We start from the raw sequence: 27,958 nt of genomic DNA on the forward strand, positions 1-27,958 counted from the left end.
TGTATTCAGCGTGCTTTGCACACAGAGTATATTAACTTTGATTTGATAACGGTTGTACATGTATAAAGGTATCGAGATAGATATAGAATTCCGTATAGCAAAATCATCAATATCGAAAAAAATTTGATTGAGCCATGTCCGTCCGATCGTCCTTCCGGCTGCACTTTATCACGATAACTTGAGTAAATATCGAGATATCTTCACCAAATTTGGTACACGAGCTTACCTGGACCCACAATAGATTGGTATTGAAAACAAGCGAAATCGGATGATAGCCACGTCCACTTTTTATATATATAACATTTTGGAAAACACAAAAAACTTAATTATTTAGTAAAGAATACACCTATAATATTGAAATTTGACACGTGGACTTATATTGAGATCCTTGATAAAAATTTGAAAATTTTTTTTGAAACGGGCGTGGCACCGTCCACTTGTGATAAAATATTATTAATCATAAATCAAAAATCGTTAAACCTATCGTAACAAAATTCGGCAGAGAAATTGCCCTTACAATAAGGAATGCTTTGAAGAAAATTTAACGAAATCGGTGAAGGACCACGCCCACTTTTATATAAAAGATTTTTAAAAGAGTCGTGGACGGATAAAGTGAGCCATATCTTTACAAAAAAGAGCTTTATATCAATGGTATTTCATTTCCTAATAGGTACATTTCCTAATGCGTACATCCAGGAAACTGGTACTATGTGTGTCGTCGATCACTATGTGATCGATTTGATTTCGTGTTGTACGATTAGGAGACAGCCAAGAAGCTCGTTTGAACATTATACTGGACCATATTTCAAGCTGCAGCGAAATGAACTAGCTTCAACCCGTTGGAAGATGTTACATCACCTTTTAGGACAAGCATGCCTACCGCGGGTATTTTCTAAGCCTTCATAACTCGCAGGGTAATGTTTTACTTTTACTAAAATTAAAAACAACAAGCAAAGGTGTCTAAGTTCGAGTGTAACCGAATATTATATACTCAGATTGAGCTTTAATTGTACATTTCATTTCAGATAAATTACTTTTTTACATAACACGTGGCACCAACCGCACATAGGTAGATTTTAGACATTTAGGCGGCCATAATTGAATTTCTGAAAGTTGCCAAATTTACAAGAAAAAGTACTCCCACAGCTTAAGAATAGACAGGGGAACAACAATTCTACCCCTTCCCATCCATCGCATATCTGGTGTTAGCTGTCAAATAATCGGAATTTAGCTATTTCTGAAACGCCTGTTATGGCTTTTTTTAACCTATGTGAAATCGCATGTTCGAAGATAATTCAATTCAGTAATTGTGATGGATTCTGATATTTCAGGTAAATACTAACATTATTAATGGTGTTTGTGATTTTTAAAAGTTGTAAATTGATAAAGAACCTATTTTGTTTAGGATGTTAAAAGAAATTTTTTTGTTTTTTTGATCTTTGGTGTTCAAAACCAGTTTTGTTATGTTTCCATGTCCTTCCAAGTGAAAGTGGCACAATTAGCTTGCCAACTGCAATAAATTTAGCTGCAGATGCTGATGGGGGGTTAGATAGAGGGTTTGATACACCCTTGTCGCTGTACACCATGAAAAATAGCCGAATTGGGCAGGTATTTTTCAGTGTTACACAGTGTAATATCTATTCTAATATAACCGATCAGTTATACAAATTATTATAATTTTTCATTTATTAAACATTTTTAAGAAGATATAGGCAATAAAATATTTTTGGCCGCCTAAAATTTGAAAATCTACCTATGTGACCCGTTTGAAAAAAATGTCTCCCCATTTCCTCTTACAATAAATCTTGATAAGTGAAATATCATTTATTCAAAACTATTTTTTGCTAAGTTACAGCTTATTATTCTAGCCTACGACTCTTTTAGACTTGTTTTATAACTAAGTTGACGTGGTCTTTAATCGATCCCGTCCATTTTTACTAGAAATAGTTTCTGCTATAAGGAAAATGTGTGTACACAATTTCATTACGATATGTTAATTTTTCTTCGAGTTATGGATCCCGAAACGTAGAAAATATCTTTGTCATAAAAGGGGAGGTGCCACGCCCATTTTTTTAAGTTTAAAGTTTTTGTTATTTATTGTTATAAATCCACTTGGGAAATGAAATACCATTAATATAAAGCTCTTTTTTGCAAAGATGTAGCTTATTTTATTCGTCCACGACCCGTTTAAAAATCGTTTAAAAAAGATTCCCAATATCAGTCCACAAGTCAAATTTCAACATTCTAGGTGTATTATTTATTTACTAAATTATAAGGTTTTTTGTGTTTTCCAAAATTTTATATATATAAAAAGTGGGCGTGGTTATCATCCGATTTCGCTCATTTTCAATACCAACCTATTCTGTGTACAAATAAGCTAGTGTACCGAATTTCGTGAAAATATCTCAATATTTACTCAAGTTATCGTGCTAACGGACGGACGGACGGACGGACGGATATGGCTCAGTCAAATTTTTTTTTCGATAATGATGGTTTTGATATATGGAAGTCTATATCTATCTCGATTCCTTTATACCGGTTCAACCAACCGTTATCCAATCAAAGTTAATATACTCTGTGTGCAAAGCAGGATGAGTATAAAAACACCTTATAATCGACAAACGAGTTAAAAATGCGGGTGTGAATCACGCTCTTTTAAAGGTGAAAGCTTGGACATCTGGATGTGAGCCCCAATCACGGCAGAAGTGTTCGACGAATTTGTGTTAACTTTGTAATTAGAAAACTGTATTTTAGAAGGGTTTACGCACTTTATTTCTTGGGAATAGTTACTTTCTTGGGCTCTTAAAAATATTTGAGTAATTCTTTTTATCTAATATTCCATTATTCGGCTCCAGATTTTTGTACGTTTATTAATCGAGTTTCACTATCTTTAGAATCTTCGAATAGTTGCAACTCAATGATTATTTGATTTTCAAAATCGAACGTTCAATTATTGTAGTATGAAGTACTCATAATACAAAAGTTATGTATACGCCACGTATTTCCCACATAACTATTTCTTCTTTGTTGAGTCTTTGGTAACTTGATCAATTACTAGATATTAAAATCTTAGAAAGGTAAGTATCAAACATAGTATTCCCAAATAAAACTCTTCAAACTTTCCCACTCTGGTAAGAAAAAGATAATTAAGCATACTAATCTTTTGGGAAAAATCAAAATGTTGGTAAGAATATGAAAAAATTGGCAAAAATCTAATTTTTTTACAAAACTTTGAGAACCTATTTGTGGTCGCGCAAATATCATCAGCTTTGGAATAAACATTTTCATCGTGGCATAACTGCTCCCTTACTGATGAAAATTATATTCGAAATCAACCAAGATACAAAGCAAGGATGACAAGAGGCTGACAGTGGAGCTTTGAACGCCGATTTCTTGAAAAAGTTGTGTGAAACTCAAAACATGTTATCATGACGTCAGCCGGGATTGAGAAGGCAGCAAATTGTCTGTATATATGTTTTTTAATCTTGTTCACTTTCTTTTTTGAAGCTTACGAAATTGCATTTTTCAGAAGTGGTACATTCGGCTGATCGCTCGAATTGTTACAATCGTTTGCTAGTCATGCAGTTAAAAAGTCCTAAATGATATATTTCTCTTTTGTTCAAAACAAGACAATCTTAGGGCAAGTTTCTAACTTTATGGTAACTTATGTAGTAATTTAACTAACAAATATAAACTTATAAAAAAAAGCTGGACATTGCCGGAGCTTTCAACAATGTCTCTAAATGGGCGATTATGGATGGTCTTAATTACATTAAAGCACATCCAGCCTTAACCAGATGGATCGGCAGCATGTTAAATTTCAGGAAAATTATATCACAATGGGGATTGTACGAGGCCACGAAATCAGTGGACAGGGGAACGCCACAGGGAGGGGTGCTATCACCTCTTCTGTGGACGCTGGTCACCAACTGCTCAAGCGATTTGATGAGGGACCCCTAAAACTTACGACTTACGCGGATGAAGTTGCAATTGTTATAAGTGGAAATTGACTTCCAACGGTTAGCTCTTTGATGGATCGGGCGCTTCGGGATATTCATACCTGGGCATCAAATGTCGGGTTGAAAGTCAACGCGGATAAGACGGATATGTTCTTGTTTACAAAGAGGTACAAGGTCCAAATTGGATCAGGCCCAAGTTAGGAGGGGGGACCCTACAGGAGAAACCTTGCACAAAGTATCTAGGAATCATCCTAGACAGTAAGCTGTCATGGCAGCTCAATGTGGAGGAGGTGAAGAAGGCTTCCACGGCACTTTATGCATGTAAAAGAATGCTGGGTTGTACGTGGAGCTTATCGCCTTCTCTTTCTCATTGGGTTTATACAGCGATTGTAAGCCCTATCCTATACTGTCGAGTTCTTGTTTGGTGGAAACCCACACAAAAAGCAACCTACCTCAAAAAATTAGAGGGGTATAAGGATTATCAATGCTTAGCATTACGGGAGGCATGAAAACAACCCCGATGGCTGCACTGTATGCCATTCTGCACATTCCACCTGTAGACCTGGTAGCAAAGAATATAGCGATAACAACGGCAACCAGGCTTGGTGCCTCGGGGAAGCTTAAGCGCCGACCATACGGCCATAGTTGTATAGCGTGATCAATCACAAGACGAACGGACTACCTGATTCCCTATCTGCGCTTCGAGGGCGATCGTAAGGCCACAATAGAGGTGGACGGTTGGCGCAAGGGTGCTCAAATTGCGGACGAAGCAATACATGTGTACACAGATGGTTCCAAAGTAGTGGAAAGAAAAGGGTCTGCGGTATACTGTGCTGATCCGGAAATAAACAGATCCTACAGGCTGCAGATTACTGTAGCGTTTTCCAAGTGGAAAAAGTAGCCGTAACCAAAGCATTAGAAATCCTGGAAGAAAATAGTCCAAGCTGCAATCGTGTTAACTTTTATACTGACAGTCAAGCAGCAACTAAGGCAATAATCTCATATACCACAGCATCTAAATGCATGTTAGAATGTAAGCAGTCCCTGGAGAGAATCGGAACAGGGATAAGCATACATCTAATTTGGGTCCCAGGGCATATGGGAATAGATGGGAATGAAAAAGCGGATGAACTAGCTAAAAAGGGCTCATCACTTGAAGCTTGCTCCGTGGACGTCCCAATTATACTGGACGAAATTAAGCGAAGGTGAGAAGGGGACATGATCGACCAAGCAGGAAAGCCGTGGGTTCAAGCGCGGGGCTGTAAAGTGTCGAAGATTATGTGCAGGTTTTACAACCTTAGACTAACAAAGTTGCTTCTGTCATTAAAAAGAGAGGATTGTAGACTCGTGACGGGAATTCTGACTGGACACTGCCTTCTGGCGTCACATGCCTTTAAATTACGCTTGGTCAGTGAAAGCAGATGTAGGAAGTGCGAGCTTGGGAAGGAAACGATCGAGCATGTTCTGTGCTCGTGCGCTGCGCTTTCCATGCTAAGACTTCAGTTATTAGGAGTGATACGTCTGTCAGATCTTGAAGCAGCAAGTGGCTTAAATCCTAGGAAGCTTCTAGTATTTGCCAAGAGGACGGAGTTATTTTATAACATAGGTCCTGGTTTTTGATGGGGTTTTTCAGTTTGGTCGTTAAAACAAACTTCTGGTAGCACTAAGGACTTATTCAGTTTATGTGAGGTCCTCATGAACCGGCCAGTTCAACCTAGCCTAACCTAGTTATGTACACTTTCATACAAATAAGTTATTTAAACTATTTTTTATGCGTATTCCTTAGCAAATATGCAAAACGCAATGTCTAAGAAAAACAATACAAGCACTAGAAGCTGCAAACAGGGTACATTTTTTATATAGTAGTAAACACGAAAATAGCAGTGACAATTTTTTATCAACTAAATCCTTATTTTATAAATATTTTTATAACAATGAACAGCGGGAGCATTTCTCATATCTCCACATTGGGAGAAGGAAACCGAAAAATAAATTATAAAAAATAAGAAGTGAAGAAGGAAAAATAAAAGACGTCGGCAAAATAAAGAACAAGGTTGAGAAAAAAAAGAAATAAGAGGCTAACACGATAAGTAAGAATAACATAAACATATGATTATAAGTAATAGTGTGATTTAGACTTAGACTTAGAGAAGAGCAAAGGTAAAATGAAAAGGGTGATGATTTAAAAAAGAATGAAGGGGATAGGCCGATTAAGTTAAAGTGGAAAAGCGCAGCAGAGAAGCAGGTAGTTGGATAAAGAAAGTAAAAAGAACTTCTGCCAAATTTGATCATAAGGCTGGAACTACTTCATGTTGTTCTAAACATTTTCGGAGTTAGCTAGAACTGTTAAAAAAAATATTTTAATATTTGTTTTATAAAAATAAAATAAATGTAAGGTGCGATAACCTCCGAATAGATTTTAGGCCGAGCTTCTCTTCCAATTTGCGTCGTGCCCCTTTTAATTTTTCCTACAAATTGGTGGGACATGCCGACTCCGAACGGCATCTGCAAGGCAGATGAGTGTTCACTGAGAGCTTTTCATATCAGAAATAGAATAGGAGTGCTTGCCAAATACTGCCGAGAGGCGACCTCGCTTTGAACAATTTTCTTCTAATTGAAAAAAACTTGTTTCTAAAATTTTTGAAGTTTTTGAGATTTGTTTTATGCCTCCTGATAAATTCGTAAGATCTGATTTTATTAAGCATCAATGCTGTAAAGCCTCTGCCATTATATACTTTTCCATCACACACCTCTTTCTGCTTTATGAGCCTACGCTTTTAACGCTTGATTCTCATAGGTAAAAGTTGAGCCTTGGGAGCGCATACCATCAGTTCTTATGTTTATGTATTACAAGTTTCCCAGATACTCGTGATATTGTTCGAAATGGTCCTTCATTCTATTGGTGTTAATGGTATGTTTCCATAAAAAATGGTTTGTGAGATTAGTTTTTTGAATATGAGAGGTGTTAAAAAACTTCAAAAACATTTCGTTCGGCTATCAACGATTTCATGGTTTCGGTTATGAAATTTATAACAATTTTTTCTTAATTTATCGAAAATAAAAAAATTAAATGATGCAAGTTGTTACTGCTGTTTTCCTGCTCGCTGCTGTAGTATGTATATTTTCATATACACGCATGTACATACGTAAATAAAACTATAAATTGTAAGTGAATACAAGGAATGGAAATCTCTTGTCATAATTTTTTGAGACAAAACTTCTAGGGGCTTGTTAGAAAAGTTTACAAGAACTTTCAGAGAAAACTTGTGCAGATAACATTTACGGTATGAACGCGTATAACACGAGCATGTATGTATGTATGTATTATATGTTAAAAGTTCTTTTCGATGAAATGTTCTAAAATAAAATGTATGTTATAAGAAGCCTACACATACATATATACTAGGCTACATTGTTGTGTAAATGTAAATAAACAAATAAAGACTAAACGCAATGATATTTTGCATAAGATGTTTCTCCTTTCGGTAGTTAGCGTTAATTTAGAGCCTCCATTAAGATGATCTCTTTTTCCATTACAGATTTAAGTAAACTCTCTCTCTCTCTATTTATGTCCAAATTTATGTTCCGATAGAAATACATTTCGGGCCATAGCGTTTTACGTATAACGTGACCTCTGGTCCAGATACTCCAAAAATATGAACTAAATCTTGGACCCAAGCCATGTTTCTGAGAAAACTTGCTGAATGGATGTGAAGAGAAATGTATAGGGTTTGATTTTTGTCAGATCAGAATCGACGTATGACAGATTCAGTACAATATGGTACCCAGAACCATTTCTATATGCAAAATTCTGGTTGTTTGCGCTCCACAGATCATATGTTTCAAAAAAGCTGATACATAACTTCTATTATACTTTGCATTCGTGAATGAACAGGTCAGTTAGATAAACATCATTTCGATGCTCACTGTATTTTTGCAGCCGGCATGTTGCCCATTTTACTTCATACTATAAATTCGGTCGAAGAATTCATCATCATCATTAATTGGAGCTTAACCTAACACCTAAGTCATTGCGCCCGTTAAGAACAAGTTCCACCACTTATCAATTTACACTAAATGAGAGCACCAAGGGATACCAAATATTCCTTGACCTGCCTCTGCCAAAGCAGAGGAGGTGTCCCCCTTTTTTTGCTTCTACGCTGCGGGGTCAACTTTCTTGGCGGGAGCACCTTCAACCATTCGCGCAATTAAAGCCAGCGAAACCTTTGGCATTTATTCGCCACAATATATGTATTTCTACGTTAATTTCATATATTTCGTCCCTATTTTTTCAACTTGCCTTTGGCATCACGGACAGGGCAATGAACATTCCAGAGAATTTTTTTTTTCGAACACTCCAAGAGCCATGTCTTATTTTCTCGGCCAAATCCATGTTTCTGAGCCAAACACCATACTTGTAGAGCATGATTTTTGTTCGGAGAGGGAGGTCTTAACTTTTCAATTGCCAAAACAAAGGTAACAACCGATTCCGACAATCTTTTATTTTATCATCAGCTTATTATCAGAATTGAAATTATCGTCCAGTTATGGGTTGTAGACTCCTTCTTGAATTTTTTCAGATACAGGTATGTCATAAAATTTACTTTAAGAAAGCCGCTAAGTCATCGATAACTTTTCGATGATTCGCCGATAACAAATAAGAAGCATTCCGAAGGCAAATCGATAACATTTTAAAAAAGTCAATAGCTTGTCTGAAACGAATCCAAATTCTTTGATAACTTATCGAATACTTTAAAGTAAATAATCGAAAACTTTTCTATAAGAAATAAATAGCTGTTCGATAAACAATCGATTACTTTTTGATAATGTATTGATAACTTTTCGATTAATAATGGACAATTTTTCTATAGTAAATCCATGAGTTTATAGTAAAAAGACGATAATTCTTCTATTAAAAATCGATAGCTTATTTATAATTTTGTTATCAATAGCAAGTTCATAACACTTCGATAACAAGTGGATATCTTTTCGACAAGACATAGATCATACGCCCTTCGGCAACAAACCGATAACTTGTGGCTTTCAAACACATACCTAATACTCTCCCCACCACTTTCTATGTCCAGAGAAACAAGCGCATCAAGAGACGACATCAATTTAGTTCACAGCTTTCATTAAAACGTTTTGCGGATAACTAAAACCGATTAACACAAGCTCGCTTCTTATTTAACTCAAGCAGTTTTAATGCTTGAAAGCATAGGTTTAGTAAATAGTTTTAGTTAAAGATAAATTCAAGAAATTTTAAAATGCATATACAATTTTGCACAAACTTCAATTTACTGGATCGCATGTGATCAGTTATGTTAGGCGCTCCGCCAGAAAGTGCACGAAATTGCACACAACTCAACGTTTTATCAAAGTTCACAGCCATTAGGAGGCGAAAGAGTGGCAATATCTGCGAATTAAATTCATCATGCATTTGATATGTACGTAAATATTTTTAGCAGAAAATGCGGGTGTATGCGGAGCTGATATAATATACTGTAACGAATATTAGTAGCACTAAGGGATACTATCATCCCTAAGCCGACAATAAGCAGTGACTTGCATGCACATCAATAATTCAATCATTATGTCTACACATATGTACATACACGCAGCGGAAAAGCAACGCACCACCACATGCATAAATCTGAGACATTCCCGAAAGTATGCAATGGTTGTGCAAGTGTCTCTCACACATACAAACACATGCAGATGTCTTATCTGAGATGCTCCCAAAAGTATGCAATTAGAATAGTGTTCACACATACACGCGCATATGAGAAGCCGAAAACTGAGTAACTTTATAGCTGATGGCCAACTAGTAGATCCTGGAAATGGAGACGCCTAGAAAATGCGAACGAGAAACCACAGAGTATAAAAAGGCAGCAACAGTGGAGGCGCGACAATCAGTTTCATTTAAGCAAGCTATTGGTTTTGAAGTATCAGTGTTATTGTGAAGTACTTTAATAAAGGCCATTTTGCATTATTAAATATTGGAGTTATTTATTCAATAGTTTAGTGATTCGAACTTAGCAGAAGGTTGCAAATAAGAGGATTTGCAATAAATTCGTTACGATACATAACCGTCAATTCAAATTGTGTGAATCCAATTACCCATAGAGGAAAAGTCCTTAATCGATTAGAAGAAAGCAACATCATAACATGTGATAACGTAAGAGATATTAGACTGCTGACGCGAAGAGTAGCGGTTTGTATCAAGTAAGCGAATTTGATACGATAATTGATGTGAATGTGTAATATATGTACTAATATAGTAATTTTTTTAGTGGCATAAAAAACGTTAACCGAAAACATATTGAAAACAATACTCATCTGTTTATTGAGTAAACAATATACCGCCTAGTCGAAAGAGACGACTAAAATACAGGGAACTCCAACCCGAGGGGTTACAAAAATCATTCTCGCGGTAGTCGGTTATTAGCCAAACATGTTAGTACAGGCATGTTCCCCCTGTGGGCAAGTGGTAGTAGAATATTCCCAGGGTAAACATATTGGTCGTAAAAGGCGACATCAATAACATGGCTATCCAATTATAAGTTGACAAAAACTGTATTTCGAGTAGTAGGAAAAGTCAGCTGTAACATGTATACAATAAATCGGTTGGTGCTTGTTTAAAGGTCTCGTCTCCTGTTATAGGAATTGGCGCGCAGTTTGGATTTGCGTTGGCTGTGGTTTCATCTTACATGAGTGGTGTTCTCCTTACGTGCGAGGGACTTCACTTTTGAGGAAGTTGACAAGTTCTCCGCTGAAGTTAACAGTAAATCTTTCTATTCAGAATAATGCGTTCTCTTCAGATTTCAAAGTTGAGGATAAAAGATTATCTTCTGAACGGTGCTGTCTTTTAGGTTGGAAAAATTGTAATACAGTTTTTCCTTATTCCGCCCGCACAGGTAAAGTAGCCCCTTCACCTGTTCAAACTTAAGCTGGAACTTTTCAGTGATTATTCGAGTTCCCTTTTTGTACAAGAACTAGTTTGATAGTAACTAGGATCTCTCTAGTTCAGAAATCGACAGTTTGAATTTTTATATTTCATATATAACATAAATTTAACAAAAGTAAATTGCAGAAAAGAAAGTATCGAAAAACTGAACTACATTTAAACGATTTAAATTTAAAATGGGTCTTATTTGTCAAATGCCCCACGTGAAAGCATGTTAACGGGATAGAAAGCTAACTAGTAGTGATTCCGTGTGCACTAGAAACGCATCAGTTTTGAACTGGAAATTTTCCCTACAGGGAATGTATCTAGTACACAACAACAACAGCCATATAAGCAAATGAGAAAAATGATGCTAAAACTTAAGAATTTCACCTATTTTTGGGGCTTTTTAACAAAAAAAGGGCTAAAAGGGTAAAAGGGATTTCCTTTTGTTTAACACATGAAAAGCGGAAAATTTCATGCCGGAAATCGTCGAACCCAAAAAGAACATAAAAACTGACGTTACCCCGCAAGAGGTCCCGTACATTTTTTTTTAAGGAAGAAGATGTGAACGCCGAAGAGCGTGCCGGACGCCCGAGCACTTCAACAACAGACGAAAAAATTGATGAAGTGAAGAAAATGGTATTGGCCAATAGTGGAATCACCGTTAGAGAAGTTACTGAGGACCTAGACATATCGATTGGCTTGTGCCATTCGATTTTTATCAATGATTTGGCATGAGACGGGTCGCCGCGAAATTCGTACCAAAATTGCTCAATTTCGACGCGATTTTTGGCCAAAAACAATACATTAATAATGACGCATCCAGAAAAAAAACCAGATCTGGCCCCCTGCGACTTTTTCTGAAGAACCCTAAAACTGAAGAGGCTCATGAAAGAACGACGCTACGCTATGATTGACGAGATAAAGACGGCATCGAAGGAGGAAATGAACAAGATAAAAAAAAAGATTTTTTGAAGTGCTTCGAAGATTGAAAAAACCGTTGGCACAAGTGTTATAATATCTCACGGGGATTACTTTGAAGCGGTTAAAATTGATATTCATAAGTAAATAAATAATTTTTGAAAAACACTTTTTGGACTTACGAGGTATGTGTAAATAGTTCTTATTTTTAGTAACTTAGAAAAAACTAAAAACTGACCCTTACTGAAAAAAATTGAAAAATTTGAAAAAGTTATACAGAATTAAGAAAAAACTTTAAAATTTTGTAAACAGTTTTTTTAAGTACAGAAAAATTTAACAAGAATCAATTCATTTTTTTTTTTTTGTAAGTGTAAATTTAGTAGGCTAACTGTTTATCTAAATAATATGAAGGAAGAAAACGCGTAATGTCGAGACTCTATACCGTTCAAATTTCGATATGATTTTCACAGCTCAAGTACCCTACAATAACCATATTTTCGAAGTCTTTGGTGTTGTAGATATCAAGCATGTGCAGTTGACGTTGAAGGTCTACATTCCGTTTGCAAACCATTGATCAAAAGTGATGAAAACAAACGTTTGCTTTTAATCTACTCATCATCAACGATACGTACACTGAAAGAAATGGTGCTAGCAAAATAAACAAATCAGTTCTGTTGTTCTTGACTTAACGGAGATTCGGTGAAATTGATCGAATTATGGTTAATTCCACCAAGTTCTTTATCAAGCGAACAAAATCTAACTGATTTTTTGTTAACACAACTGATCTCACTGGTCGTTTCAACAGATATCAACAGTCAATACATGAGCAAATTTCAAAAAGAATTTTACGCTCACTGCGCTCTCTACTTTGTACTTATGTTTGCTGTGTACTATATATATTCACATATTTACGTATGTATATGGTGGCCGCCGTTGTGTGATGGTAGCGCGCTCCGCCTACTACAACGAAGACCCTGGGTTCACACCCCTGGCAAACCAACATACAAATTTTAGAAATAAGGTTTTTCAATTAGAAGAAATCTTTCCTAAGCGGGGTCGCCCCTCGGTACTGTTCGGCAAGCACTCCGAGTGTATTTCTGCCATGAAAAGGCCTCAGCGAAAACTCATCTGCTTTGCAAATGCCGCAACATAGGTGCTTTCGTCCAAAGCTGTCGCAACAACTTTTTTTGTTCCTTTGACTACTAAAACGGTCAGTTGATTCAACGTCTTGTTACGATGGATAAAAATTTACAGAAATTTTGATTGAATTGACCCGTATTTCGGTTGATTTTACCAGTCTTTTTCTTTCCGTGTAAGAACAAGGGTGCATATTAATTCCAAACAATGAAGAATACAACGAGATATGCGCATTTGCATAGCTTAAATTGTCACAGTTGCAGGAGACATAGAAGTGCAAAAAGGTTAACTCCAAAACCTCATATATTACTGAAAGGGGGTCACAATTTTTTTATCTCTTTATACTCAGTTGAGCAGAGCTCACAGAATATATTAAGTTTGATTGGATAACGGTTGGTTGTACATATATAAACGAATCGAGATAGATATAGACTTCCATATATCAAAATAATCAGGATCGAAAAAAAATTTTATTGAGCCATGTCCGTCCGTCCGTTAACACGATAACTTGAGTAAATTTTGAGGTATCTTGATGAAATTTGGTATGTAGGTTCCTGAGCACTCATCTCAGATCGCTATTTAAAATGAACGATATCGGGCTATAACCACGGCCACTTTTTCGATATCGAAAATTTCGAAAAACCAAAAAAGTGCGATAATTCATTAACAAATACAGATAACGCGACGAAACTTGATAAATGAGTTGAATTTATGACGCAGAATAGAAAACTAGTAAAATTTTGGACAATGGGCGTGGCACCGCCCACTTTTAAAAGACAATTTTTTTAAAGTAAAATTTTAACAAAAAATTTAATATCTTTACAGTATATCTGTGGCAACAAATCATAACAATTTAAGTCAAGTTAAGAAATTAGACCAATCAGAATTTCTTCTGCCAGTTTTTAGTAACAAAAAAGCTTAGTTTTGTAGAACTTTGATCGGTTTTATATTATTTGGTTTCTAGACCATTAAATCTAATACGTTTGGCTAAGTTATGAAGCAGTTTTCTTTTAAAAAATCGATGGAGGAAATTTCAACTGGTATAATTTCTTAACTCGACTTAAGTTGTTATGATTTGTTGCCACAGATATAAGTAAATTATGTCAACATTCAACTCCAGTAATGATATGGTGCAACAAAATACAAAAATAAAAGAAAATTTCAAAATGGGCGTGGCTCCGCCCTTTTTCATTTAATTTGTCTAGGATACTTTTAACGCCACAAGTCGAACAAAAATTAACCAATCCTTTTGAAATTTGGTAGGGGCATAGATTTTATGATATTAACTGTTTTCTGTGAGAACGAGCGAAATCGGTTGATGCCACGCCCAGTTTTTATTCACAGTCGTTCGTCTGTCCTTCCGCATGGCCGTTAACACGATAACTTGAGCAAAAATCGACATATCTTTAATGAACTTAGTTCACGTACTTACTTGAACTCACTTTATCTTGGTATGAAAAATGAACGAAATCCGACAATGACCACGCCCACTTTTTCGATATCGAAAATTACGAAAAATGAAAAAAATGCCATAATTCTATACCAAATACGAAAAAAAGGGATGAAACATGGTGAGGTAATTGGATTGGTTTATTGACGCGAAATATAACTTTAGAAAAAACTTTAAAAAATGGTTGTGACACCTACCATATTAAGTAGAAGAAAATGAAAAAGTTCTGCAGGGCGAAATAAAAAACCCTTAAAATCTTGACAGGTATTAAATATATAAATAAATTAGCGGTATCCAACAGATGATGTTCTGAGTCACCCTGGTCCACATTTTGGTCGATATCTGGAAAACGCTTTCACATATACAACTACCACCACTCCCTTTTAAAACTCTCATTAATACCTTTAATTTGATACCCATATCATACAAACGCATTCTAGAGTCACTCCTGGTCCACCTTTATGGCGATATCTCGAAAAGGAGACCACCTATACAACAACCACCACTCCCTTTTAAAACCGTCATTAATAGCTTTAATTTGATACCCATATCGTACAAACACATTCTAGAGTCACCCCTGGTCCACCTTTATGGCGATATTTCGGAACGGCGTCCACCTATAGAACTAAGGCCCACTCCCTTTTAAAATACTCATTAACACCATTCGTTTGATGCCCATATTGTACAGACAAATTCTAGGGTCACCCCTGCTCCACCTTTGTGGCGATATCTCGAAACGGCGTCCACTTATGGAACTAAGGATTACTCCCTTTTAAAATACTCATTAACACCATTCGTCTGATATGCATATTGTACAAACACATTCTAGAGTCAACCCTGATCCACCTTTATGGCTATATTCCTAAATGGCGTCCACCTATAGAACTATGGCCCACTCCCTCTTTAATGACTTTCATTTGATACACATGTCATACAAACACATTCCAGGGTTTCCCTCGGTTCATTTTCCTACATGGTTATTTTCCCTTATGTTGTCACCATAGCTCTCAACTGAGTATGTAATGTTCGGTTACACCCGAACTTAACCTTCCTTACTTGTTTTTTATGGTAATACATGAGTGGTGGTTAGAGGTATTGAAGTGACAAGGCATATACGAAAGTTTGTGCACGTAAATTGTTAAAAGTTATAAAATACTGCGTTAATTCATGAACTTTTTCAGCTAAAAGCGCATTATTGATGTGCGGCAGGCGTGAAATTAACAAAAAGGAAGGAAAAGCCAAACAGTAAAAGTTCAATTTTACTTTATGCAGTCTGTAGGTATACTTGTATATATGAATTCTCACTTCACCAAAAGGCCAAAATTAGTGTTCATTAACGCATAAAAAAAATTTAAGTTGATTTGTAAGTATGTATACTAAATTGGTCGAAAAAACTCAAACTGCACTTAAACTCAATTCTAACTCTAAGCTTTGGTTGATAAGGTCACAAAATCAGATCTGATAATAAATGATTATTAATTATATTGAGTGGTCCTCAATCAAATGCTAATAGGTATGCCTTTTTAATGATTAATAATTAATGCGGCTCAAAACTTAAACTGATATTAGAGAAAACAAAGAGCTTTTACAGATCGAATTATGCCATACCATTTTTTTAAATTAAGATTAAATTAACAAGTCACAATAAATAACAATACTATTATCATTTCCAATTTTAAAAAATCTGGAAATAAATAAATCCAGAAAACTTTCAGATCACTGTAGTGCTCTAAGGCGGAAGTAGTAGCCATAACACAAGCAGTAGAACACCGAGAAAATAGCTTAAACTTCAGACGCGTCAACTTTTATGTTGACAGCCATGCAGAAATTAAGGTAACAGTTTCGCAAAGCACTGCATCTAAAAGTGTGTAATAGTGTAAGAAATCCCTAGAAAAAATTGGGACAGCGAAAAGCATACATCTGTATTAGGCCCCAAGGCATATAAGAATAGATGTGAATGAAAAAGCCTGATGGTTATTATGTGGCGGTTTTCGAAATGGTACCATCGCAATAAGTTAGTAAATGTTTCTTTCTTTCTTTTCAGTTTCTCTTAGAAAGCATAATAATTGAATATTCAATTATTATAAGCCGGTATTAAGCTCATGAATTCTTTAATAAAATGCGCATGAATTAGCTAAAAAGGGCACAGAAGGCGAGAATTGCACATGATCAACCAAGCGGAAAAGGTCTGGCTCCAAGTTCGGCGAAGTGGCGAAGAAGGTATGTAGGTTTTACTACTTTAGATTAACATCTTCACTCCCATCATTAAAACGAGAGGACTATACACTCCCAACAGGTATTCCGAGTTCACCGCCTTCTGGCATTACATGCTTTTAAACCTAGCTTAGTCAGTGATACTAAATGTAGGAAGTGCGGGCTGGAGGAGGAAACCATCAATCAGGTTTTGTGCTCATGTCATACGCTTGCCAGGCAAAAACTCCAGCTATTAGGAGCGACACAGCTATCAAATCTACAAACAGCAAGTGGCATAAGCCTTAGAAAGCTTCTTATATTCGCTAAGAGGACGGAGCTATATCATAACAGGTTTTTGGTATGGTTTTTCAGTTTGGTCGTTAAACAAACTTCTAGTCAAACTACAAACTCACTCAGTCTAAGTGAGATCATCATGGACCGGCCAGTTCAGCCTATCCTAACCTTTGATGTGTACACTGACCCAGTCTAATGTAAGTTATGCATATCATCTGTAAGTTTCGAAATTTTATGGCAGCCTTAAGCAAACAGAGAAACTTAACTTAACTTATTTCATGGATTTTTAAGCAGAAATTCAGAAAGGAAATAAAGAAGTTTTAGGTGACACAAGTTGATCTTATTTTAGTCATTCTATTGGTTTAACAATATGAATTTCATAAACTGGCTCAATCTAAAAAAACATCTCTGTTACTAGCTTATAAGTGGGAACTTTTTATAATTTTTTCAGATCTACAATTATTAAGTTTACAAAAGCTAAGCTGACCTAGTTATACATCGCGGTGATAAAAGCTTTCTTACTTTATTTTCTTTAGTATGCTGGAGGGCATTCGGAAACTTGGAAAAAATTTCAGAACGAGTGAAGTGCAAAAGACAACGGCAATCGTTTATCAGTGGCACTTCTCAGCACATCTACAAAAGCCCTGAGGATTACGCTCAACCTTCTTTTGCATGTTGAACTCTAGGCAAGTTTTGGTGCGATAATAAAGGTCCAAAATCACATCATTATACAATATCTACAGATTGATCTAGTATCGGCTTTTTTCATTTTCATAAAGAGGAATTGTAAGTCTCTTAATACGGGAGCCTATTACTTCAGAGGAACTTTTCTTATGGGCCGCACAGTTAAGCAGGCTTTACCCATTTAAAGGTATTATTATTATTATTTTTTTATTTGTTGCAAGCTAATTCCCTAATTGTCGGAACAAATACTCCTGTCTGGCTCATGCTGTATGATTTTATATTTAATGTAAATATATAATATATGTTTGGAAATGCGGCTTTTAACCTAGGTTTTTCGAAAACATTGATATCTCCAAAATCCACCGAATTTGATGAAACTTGATTGATGAAGAGTAACCGAAATATGAGCAGATTGCGACGAATATTATTATTATTATTAGGCCTGGAAACAATTTGACCTTTGTGTAGATCTAATCTATTACGCATGACCTTTTGGCCTCAGTTTGTGTGTGGAGGCTTTTAATGTATCTAAGTACCTCTTCATGCTTTTTGCTCCATATCACAAAGAGATTAAGAGTTACTGCATCTAGATGGGAGAGTCGCTGCCTTGACAGAGCTATGCATTTGCAGAGATTGTGAACCGGCGTTTCATCTTCCAGCGCATAGAAACCACATATTTGTGTATCGGACAAATTTAATTTACTTAGGTGATATCGTAGACTACAGTATCCCAAATAGTACCCAGTGAGAGTTTGCGATGATACAGGGTGTCAAAGATTTGTTGGTTTTCCTTGCGCTTTTAAAATATTTGAACTATCTAATTTCAATAGACCAAATACTCGAAGTGATACTTGTAGCATTTTTTCGAAAATTTGCAATGTTGCAATGTTCAGCTTACATATATATTTGTCAATTCTAGCTTACCAATCACGTCATAGTAGGGGCCTTTGCTGCGACAAGGCCACCGTTGCTTCGCAAAGCGGCGCAGTGAGAGGAAGGCTATATTCAAAAACAGCTTACGATCCAATAGTTAAAAAGAAATTGTTATAGGTTTACAGTGGAATCAAGTTCGGAGCAACCATTATACTTAACGGAATGCGAGCGAGCAAGATATTTATTTTTCAGCAGACGCAGTTCTTTTATGTTGCTGAACATCTGGTGCTCTAAATAATAAATAACTAAATAACTAACATAGCCAGATGAACGTCAAAATAGTTAAAATAGCAACTTGAATGAAAAATACAGGTAGAGTTGCAAACAAAAGCATTGTTTTGGTACGCTTATTTTTTAAAATTGTGGTAACAATATACCAAAAGTAAATGCTAAAACACAGTTTATGTAAAATGGTTGGAAGTTGCAAAGAAGACGAAGAGGCGGTGTACCATATTATTTGTCTGAAAAGAAGAAGTCAAAAAAAAATTTGTTCAGATACTAAAACCAAATTCAAAATGCATCATTACTATAGTTTTTTAAAAAGAAAAATCAGCTATTAGCTAATGTTAAAATTATTTGTTGAGAAAAAAGAGCTATGTGAGGTAAAATGAAATAAATACCAATACATAAGGTAAGTATGTTAAATGGTTTGTAATGTAAATATTTCAAAATAAAACACTACAGGCAGTGCCTAAATATAAGCTGATAAAACATCGCTCAGCGACAACAGACATGATTAATACGATTTGGAAAATCATAGCGATTAATTGCATTATTGCCTTTGCTATGGGCACATGAAAGTTGACCGATAAAGCACATAACAGGTGTGATAATTTGGCGCGCAATCAAGAAACATACATAAATATTAAGCTGGGTCGATTTATTAACCTATATCGCGCCATCGATTTTTCGATAGGTTTTGGGCTCAGGAAAAAAGTTCCACTAACTTATTTTTTTGAATTTTACGGTTTTTTTTTCATGACCTACTTAAAAAATTTTAATTCGATTTTAAAATTTTTACGTATACCCTGTCCGACTCAAAATTGTCCACTAAAAACTTTGGCGATAACAGTTTTTTGAAAAAAAAAAATATTTTTTGGGTTTTGAGGAGTGTTTTTCGCCATTTTTTTTTTAAGGGTTTCTTCAGAAACGTGCAAAACTGTTACCGATGAAAAAGAATTTGTCTCATAGTTCCTATCCCACTTCAAATTATGAGATAAAAACGTTGGCATTAACAGTTTAAAAAAAAAAATTTTTTTTTTGGTTTTTGGGACTTGTTTTAATCGAAATCGCTTTTTTTCATTTTCAAGGCTCCAAAACATTTTTTATGTATATGTTTCCTGTAATTGATATTAGAGAAAAATTGTAAGTTTACAAACGGCGATGGTTACTAGGACATGTTTCTGAATTTCACTTCTTAATCAGCTAGCTTTTCGGGAGCTGAGCGGTGAACTCGAATCTGCAACATTCATATCAGTGCAAGCCTTTAGCTGCTAAGCCATATGAATGTCCCGTTGTTCGCTGTACAATTGGTCTCTAAGAGTTGCCTTTTTGTTTATATTCCTTGTGATCACCATGTAGGCACATACACTCTGTATGTAGTTTATTCCTAATGGTAAGGATATGATTTTTAGGCGCGCTTTTGAAAGCTTAGTAAAATTTTTTCAGATTTTTACAGTATTTGTTTTTAATACTTCCGCTGTTACTATTATATCAATATGATCTATCATATGTACCATCGCCGTTTGTAAACTTTCAATTTTTCTCTAATATCAATTACAAAAAACCATTGTATAAAGCAATATGAGCAAAGCTCGCTAATTAAATACATATGTATATGTTTCCGTTAGACCCACCAATAAGTATATCAAAATGATCAGGGGACGAGCTGAATTCATTTAGCCATGTCCGTCTGTCCGTCCGTCCGTCCGTCTCTTCGTCCATTTTTCCTTCTCTCCGTTTGTTTGAACGCAAACTAGTCCCTCAACATTTGAAATATCTTGATGAAATTTGGTAAGCGGGCATATTTTTATTGGGGATTTGACATTTGTGGGAATTGACCGGATCGGACCATTAAGCCTATACCTCCCATACAACCGATTGTTCAATAAGAGGGTTTTCGCCATTTCTGCCTCATTTTAACAGATAGCAACATCTAATTTTACCACAAGCTTACGTATTGGGCAAAGACGGTTTTCTGAAAAAATCATCAAGATATAGCTGTTAAAATGAGGCATAAATGGGGCAGAAATTGCGAAAACCCTCTTATTGAACAATCGGTTGTATGGGAGGTATATGCTATAGTGGTCCGATCCGGTCCATTACGACAAATGTCAAATCCTCCATCAAAATATGTCTGCTTACCAAATTTTATCAAGATATCTCAAAAATTGAGGGACTAGTTTGCGTTCAAACAAACGCACAGACGGACGGACGGACGGACAAACGGGCATGGCTAAATCAACTCAGCTCGTCCCCTGATCGTTTTGTATACTTATTGGTGGGTCGAACGGAATCATATACATAAAAAATTATTTGGAGCCTTGAAAATGAAAAAAATCGATTTCGGCCAAAACAAGTCCCAAAAACCAAAAAAAATTTTTTTTTTTAACTGTTAATGCCAAAGTTTTTATCGCATAATTTTAAGTGGGATAGGAATTACAAATACATTTTCATTGGCAACACTTTTGTACGTTTCTGAAGAAACCCTTAAAAAAAAATGGCGAAAAATAAATTTTTTCACCAAAACACTCCTCAAAACCCAAAAAATATTTTTTTTTTCAGAAAACTGTTATCGCCAAAGTTTTTAGCGGACAATTGTGAGTCGGACAGGGTATACATGAAAATTTTATAATCAAATGAAAATTTTTTAAGTAGGTCATGAAAAAAACCTTAAAAATCAAAGAAAAAAGTCAAAAAACTCAAATTTTGCAGGCTCGAAAATTATTTTTTTGGGTATGCTTAGTGGAACTTTTTTCCTGAGCCCAAAACCTATCGAAAAATCGATGACACGATATGTGTTAACTTTCGTCCATGCAAATCAATCCAGCTTAATAAATATATCTATATTAAATTTACATATGTTGCGATATACGCAAGCAACAATTTGAAAAAGAAACGAATCAAAGAGGGCAAATAGATAAGAAACAATTTCAAAGGCTCCTATACGTATATGCGATACACGCAGTATTTTGCCGCATATAAATCCGCGAGTCTTCAGTACAAGCAGCTTCTGCTAATTGCCTCACTGCAATGGAAACTAATACTTTGATCTTCCTAACTATCACGTTCGTGCTTTCCAGTCGCCTTTTATGACAAGCATGTCTTTCTAAGGGATATATTTCAAGCCGCTTTCTTTCCCTTACTGCTTAATGGTCAACCTTATTATGAGCCTAATATTTCATAACTGAGCAAATTTACACAAGTTTTGGAGAATGTCCATTAAAAAGGAATCGACAGGTCCTACCTCTTTGTAAAATTTTACGCAGATTACGATAAGAAGAACACGTGTTGCACATATGTATATTTCTATACCTTAATTAAGGTCACATGATCTTAACCCACATTTTGGCGGATACCTGTATTGTCAAAGATAATTTAATATCAATTCGTCGAAAATGCACTTTATTTATTTTTTAATACCAACTTGAAAACTAAGGCACTCTATTAATAAAATAAAATATATAAATTAAAATAAGTTTGTTTTGTGCTCTAAGAACATATGTAATAGCATTTTGAGTGTTGCTGGCAAATAACTTCTTCACACTCCTGGCAAAATAATCTTGTTTTTCTACTCGGAGGAAATAACTGCCCTATTCTTTTGTTTTTTCATTTCGGGTGGGATGCACGCTTTATTGCTTCGAAGAGTTCAAACGTAGGACAGCCCCAAGCTCATTACACGCTTACATAAATTAAAGCTAGAAAAGAACTTATCGGCAACTACTGTACACACCGAGTTTGCATATTTTGCAACCAAACGTATCCGTTCAATTTCTCCTTGGTTTTTTGCTCTATCTTCATTGGCTACTTTTCCAGTGTAAATATCTCCAATAAAGGACAATGAGTTTTTGCGTCACATGTCCACTATAATTTTATACCGTACTTAGCCGGTTTTGAGGGTATGTATTGGGTAAATTTTGTTCTTCCTCGATAAAGAGAGAGTTGCTCGTCAACAGTTATCTCACAACTCCTTTGAAAGCTTTCATTTAAAAAGTTCCAAATATCTCGTACAGGTGCATTTTCTGAGCGAAAGGATCTAGTGCACCCATTTACCCTGCTTTTACAATATTTTGCTATTCTTTCAAATAGGTAAGATTTCTCAAGTTTTTCATACCGTATTTGTTTTTTCCACTTATTTTAACGTATGATATGTTTAGTGTAAAAAAACTCATCAAAAAATTCAACAGGAGAACTCGATTTGATAGACGATCCACCGGGAGAACGTAGTGCATTACGGTAGCGAATACGACAACTTTGCGGCACTGTCTTACTCCAGACGGTCTCATCCTTATCCAAAAAGTCGTTATTTGCATCAGTATTCAAATCATCGTCGCTATCTGAACTGATATATATATAATTGCTGCTAATTCAGTTTCATGTTCAGCTTCAATATCTGAAGCTTAAAATTCCGACTCATTTTCCACTTCAGGGCCACAATCATTATCGTCGTTGTTATTATCGTTTTCAATTTCCTCGGCCAAAGCATTTGCAACCAACTCGTAAAAATTTGGGTTCACTACGTTGCACATTATCATAAACAAAATCTATTTTACTCATTTTTACTAAATAAATACACGTTTTCACGTATAACACCGAATTCTAATGACACGTGTAAAGTGAGAAAAAAATAATAATTTGGAAAACGGGACTTCAAACACAAAGCCATGCAAAAACCGAAAATAAAGTAGGCCGATGCATACTAACGAATTTAATCACTACGCTACTTACTTAAGGGTCTGGCCAGACCCATCAGTACAAATGAGGGTTAACCAAAACTATCTAACAGCTTCCTTAGGATTGAGAAGGCCTTCTTCAAACTATTCGAAAAAAGAGACGAATGCAAGTGCTAGAGTAGCTGTGGATGTGGAGCAAAGCGTTTTCATACCATATCAAAGTTCCCATTGTCATGCCAAAATCGACAACAATATCGCTCCCGAATTAGTTCGTCAAACACTCAGAGTATATTCCTGCCAAATAAAACATACATTTTTGTTTTAAAAATTTTGAAAACTGAAAAACAATAAAAAGTTGGAAACTTGCGCTGATACCCCAAGTAAAGTGGGATTTGAAGTTGAAAGGTTTGAATGGCGCAGGCTAAGGAAAAATTGTTTTTTAGACGACAGTAATACATGCTCTTTGGGTCAGTTACTCTTTATATTGACGGCATCAGACCATTGAAATATTCCAAAGCAAAACCTTTCGGAATATTCTTGGACCTATGTGTGGTTGCTTTGATGAGTTCAACTTGGTCATGATTGAAGTAAGCAGTCATAATTGTCTAACTAAATCTAAATTTCGAACCTTTTTAGAAGGCAAAGAAGAAGTATAATTACAATGTCGATAATGATGTGGATTATAATGACAACTCTTATTGTTATCGCCACATTTGCTTTGCCTAGGCAAGAAATGGCATGAGGAAAAGTAAACATAAGAAGTTAGAAACGAACCCATAACCGAAAACGGACGACGTTTTACCCATTTGTTCGAAGTGGTAAGCGTTATTTATCGATGAATTATCCATTTGCTATAGATATGGACATGTTATCGTCTTATTATCGATGAGTTACCGATTTGTTATCGATAACATAGGTAACCGGTTTTTATCGAAAATTTATCGATTAATATCGATAAGCGTTCAAAATTTTTCGATTTGTTGTCAACTTGTTATAGGAGGTTTCCCTCTTTGTTAATAGTGTATTATCAATATGTTTTGGAAAGGCAATAACTTTGCAATCAAAAATGTATCGGAAAGTTATCTATTTTTGCGCAAAAGTTATCGTTTTGTGTTCGGGAAGTTATCAGCTTTTAATCAATTTGTTAGCAGAGTGGTGTAAACTTTCTGTCGGCAACCGAATTGAATTTTAATATAATTGTTATCGGTTTGTTTACGAAAAATTGTCAAATCATAAAAGATAAGTTCTCGATTATTCATCGATATGCTTTCAAAAATATATCAAGTTGGCGTCGACTTGTTATCGGAGTTTTACTTACATGGTTTCGGGTGTTCTCAGTGTGTTCGAACTGATCGAATATCTTTCGTAATGTTATCGACTAGTTATCAGTTTGTTGCGGAAAAGTTATCGGTTTGTTATTTGTTATAAATGTGCTTGACTTGCTGTCAATAAAAGAGGTAGCCGATTTTTCAACGACGATTTATCGGTTTTTTTCGAAATTAGTCGATTCATAGTAGAAAAGTCTCCCATTATATATCGAAAAACTATTGACATGCTTTAAATGTAAAATAAAGGTACACGTATCGATAATTTTTATCGGCGTAATATCGTTGTGTTTTTGAAAAGTTGTCGCTTTGTAATCAAAATGCTAAGGATTTTTCATCGGCAAAGTAAGTAAGTAAGTATTTATCGAATGCTGATAATAAAATTAACCAATTTTTGATCGACGAATTATTAGTTTTTATCGAAAACTTATCGATTCGTAATAGAATAATAGATTCGTTTCCGATTTGTTATCGGAGCGTTACTTATTTGTTTTCGATGTGTTGTAAATATATTTTTGAAAAGTTATCGGTTTTAATCTAAAAGTTATCGTTTCTTTATAGAAAAGCTATTTAATACTTATCGAAAATAATCCTAAAGTTACGATCATGTGCAGAGCCTACGATATTAGATCACAAAGTGGCTCATTTCTCTGAAGAGAGAAGAACTAAGGCTCGCGATGGGCATACTGACTGGACACTGCCTTCTGGCGTCACATGCCTATAAGTTATACCTCGTCAGTAGCAGCAAGTGCAGGAAGTGTGAACTGCAGGAGATACGGTTGAGCACGTTTTGTGTTCGTGCCCTGTTGTTGTTGTTGTTTGTCGGCTTGTTGTTGATCGATTACTCATTGCTTTGTTATGAAACAGATACAGATAAAACTTCAAAATAAAATCGACTACACATCTGTAACCGGAAAGCAGTAAGAGGCGATGATTCGACGATGTAAGTTTGTTATCGATAGCTTATTTTTTCTGGTTGTTATTTGTAAATATTGTGGTTTAACTTCAACCCCTTGGGCAAACTCTTTTAAAACAATAATTGCATTTCACGAGCACTTCGTACTCAAATTATATTTGCTTTCGAAAATCCGCATTCTCATTATTGAGCTTCAAAGTTATGACTTGTCTGCATATCGAATCCCAAATTGCCGTTAACGAATCGAAAGCAAAATCAGACAACAGCGCATAAATTTGTAAAAAAAAACATATGCGTGTAGTATGAGAATGTATGTGATCGTAGAAGTCTTTTCCACTCAAGCAGCCACAGATATCACATTCATATTGAAATTGAATGCCACCTACACATATGTACATATATATTTACTTAAGCACAATACCACAATTGAAAAACGCATTCACACACACACCACACACATACCTATTCACATACGCCTTTGCAAGGTGGTTTTGTCTGTCTGGTAAAGCTGTTGCGGTTAAGCTGGTGAATGGTTGTTCCACCAACAATGCTTGCGTTGTTATTGACATTGACAGCGTTGCCAACGGTATCGTTAAAAGCTCTAGAAAGGTGAACGTAAGTGAGTGAGTTGGGATCGATGAATAGGATGACTGTCGAATGACTGGAAATGTGGTTCTGAGGTAACAAAACAAATGATGATGATTTGAAATTGGAAACGGAATGCATGAATATGATCTGGGGGAATAACAACCAAATTGTCGATGCTTAGTTTTGTGTTGATGCGAGTATTGTTATTGCTACAGATGTTGTTACTTAGTATTATCATCACTACTATATCTTCTCTTTCAACTATTGTTGTTATATGTATGAATGTAGTTGCTGTTGTCGTCATTATTTATGCAGTCAATGCTTTATATCTGCATCGACGCTTAGGTTACAGAAAATGCTAATGCTTCGTGCTTTGAAGTGTTCCCCCTTTGACGGTTCACTGAGCTTCAACTATTGTTAGGGGTGTATTTCAACAAATGTGTGTGTGTATTGTTGTTCTGCATGAATTTTGTCTTTCTGCCTGCTTGCTCATAATTTATTTTCTGGCTACCGCCTTTTTTCCGCTGTGAAGGTGTATGTCCTGGTTGATTTGTTGACGTTTTTATTGCGTTTAATGTAACTTTTCACATGTGAATGACATTTGGAATCAGCCTTAGTGACACTAGTTTGCAATTGGCAATCAGCTTTTACACAACAAATGTGAATATTTTTAAATTTTTATGCGCTATTAAATTTTGAGGGAGACAGTTTGAAGGTATCGTAAGAGGCTGGAAGGATCATTTTTAGCATCTGCTGTACTTTTGCAAAAAAAAAAATTTTATATTTTTCGCGATGTATCTCCGAAGAGAATTAGATCCCGCTTGTCTTTAAATAATCGTCGCGATTCTTTTAATTTTCCCTACAAAATTTTCAGGACACGTCGTGAATTTTTATGTCTACTCCGAACGACAGCTATGTGGTTGTGTTGAATTTTCATTGAGGGACTTTTCTGACAGAAGTGAATTCGGAGTATTTGAGAAGCGATTGGGTGAGTACGCTACTACCATACTACGGCGTCCACCGCTTTATGCTATACTACTGCTTTATACTAACTTAATCCAAAATCGACAGAGACTGCGTTATAGATATATATAAGGTATAGTCGTCCTTTCATAATAAGCAGTAGACTAAGGCCACTTTGTTGAGAATAGATAAGAGATAGTTAGGTCATGAACACGATTAGACTGGTTTCATTGGGCCTCTTGAGGAAGTGTACTACCCCAACGACCAATGAAAAAAATTAAATAGTTAAGTCATATCACATCAGTGTAAAAGGACCAAAGTCGGTTTGCTGTCATTTCTTGTTTAAATTTAAAGGAGACTGCTGATGACAAATAAATCGACTAAAGACCAAAAATATAGATCTAGAAACTGCAGCGAGACTTCAGGCTTCTAGGCCAAAAGAGTATAGCGCCATTAAACGTGGGCAAAACGGACTACATGGTTCCGTGCCTGAGCTTCGAAACAGATCCTGGGGCCATAATAGAGTTTTAATGTAGGCGTCAGGTTGCTGTTATGGCAGAACATACTATATCCCTGCGAACCGAAGATTTCAAATTAATGGAAAGTAGTCGGGTCTGCTGTTCACTGTGACGACTCAAAAAAACAAAAGAAGTTTCTAACGGCTTCCAGATCACTGTCGTGTCTTTCAGACGGTAATTATAGCCATGAATATATAAGAAAGACTTCTTGCGTGGTTAAGCTGCAGTCGCGTTAA

This window comes from Eurosta solidaginis, chromosome 2, assembly GCF_040869045.1.
Source record: "Eurosta solidaginis isolate ZX-2024a chromosome 2, ASM4086904v1, whole genome shotgun sequence".
Classification (NCBI taxonomy): Eukaryota; Metazoa; Arthropoda; class Insecta; order Diptera; family Tephritidae; genus Eurosta; species Eurosta solidaginis.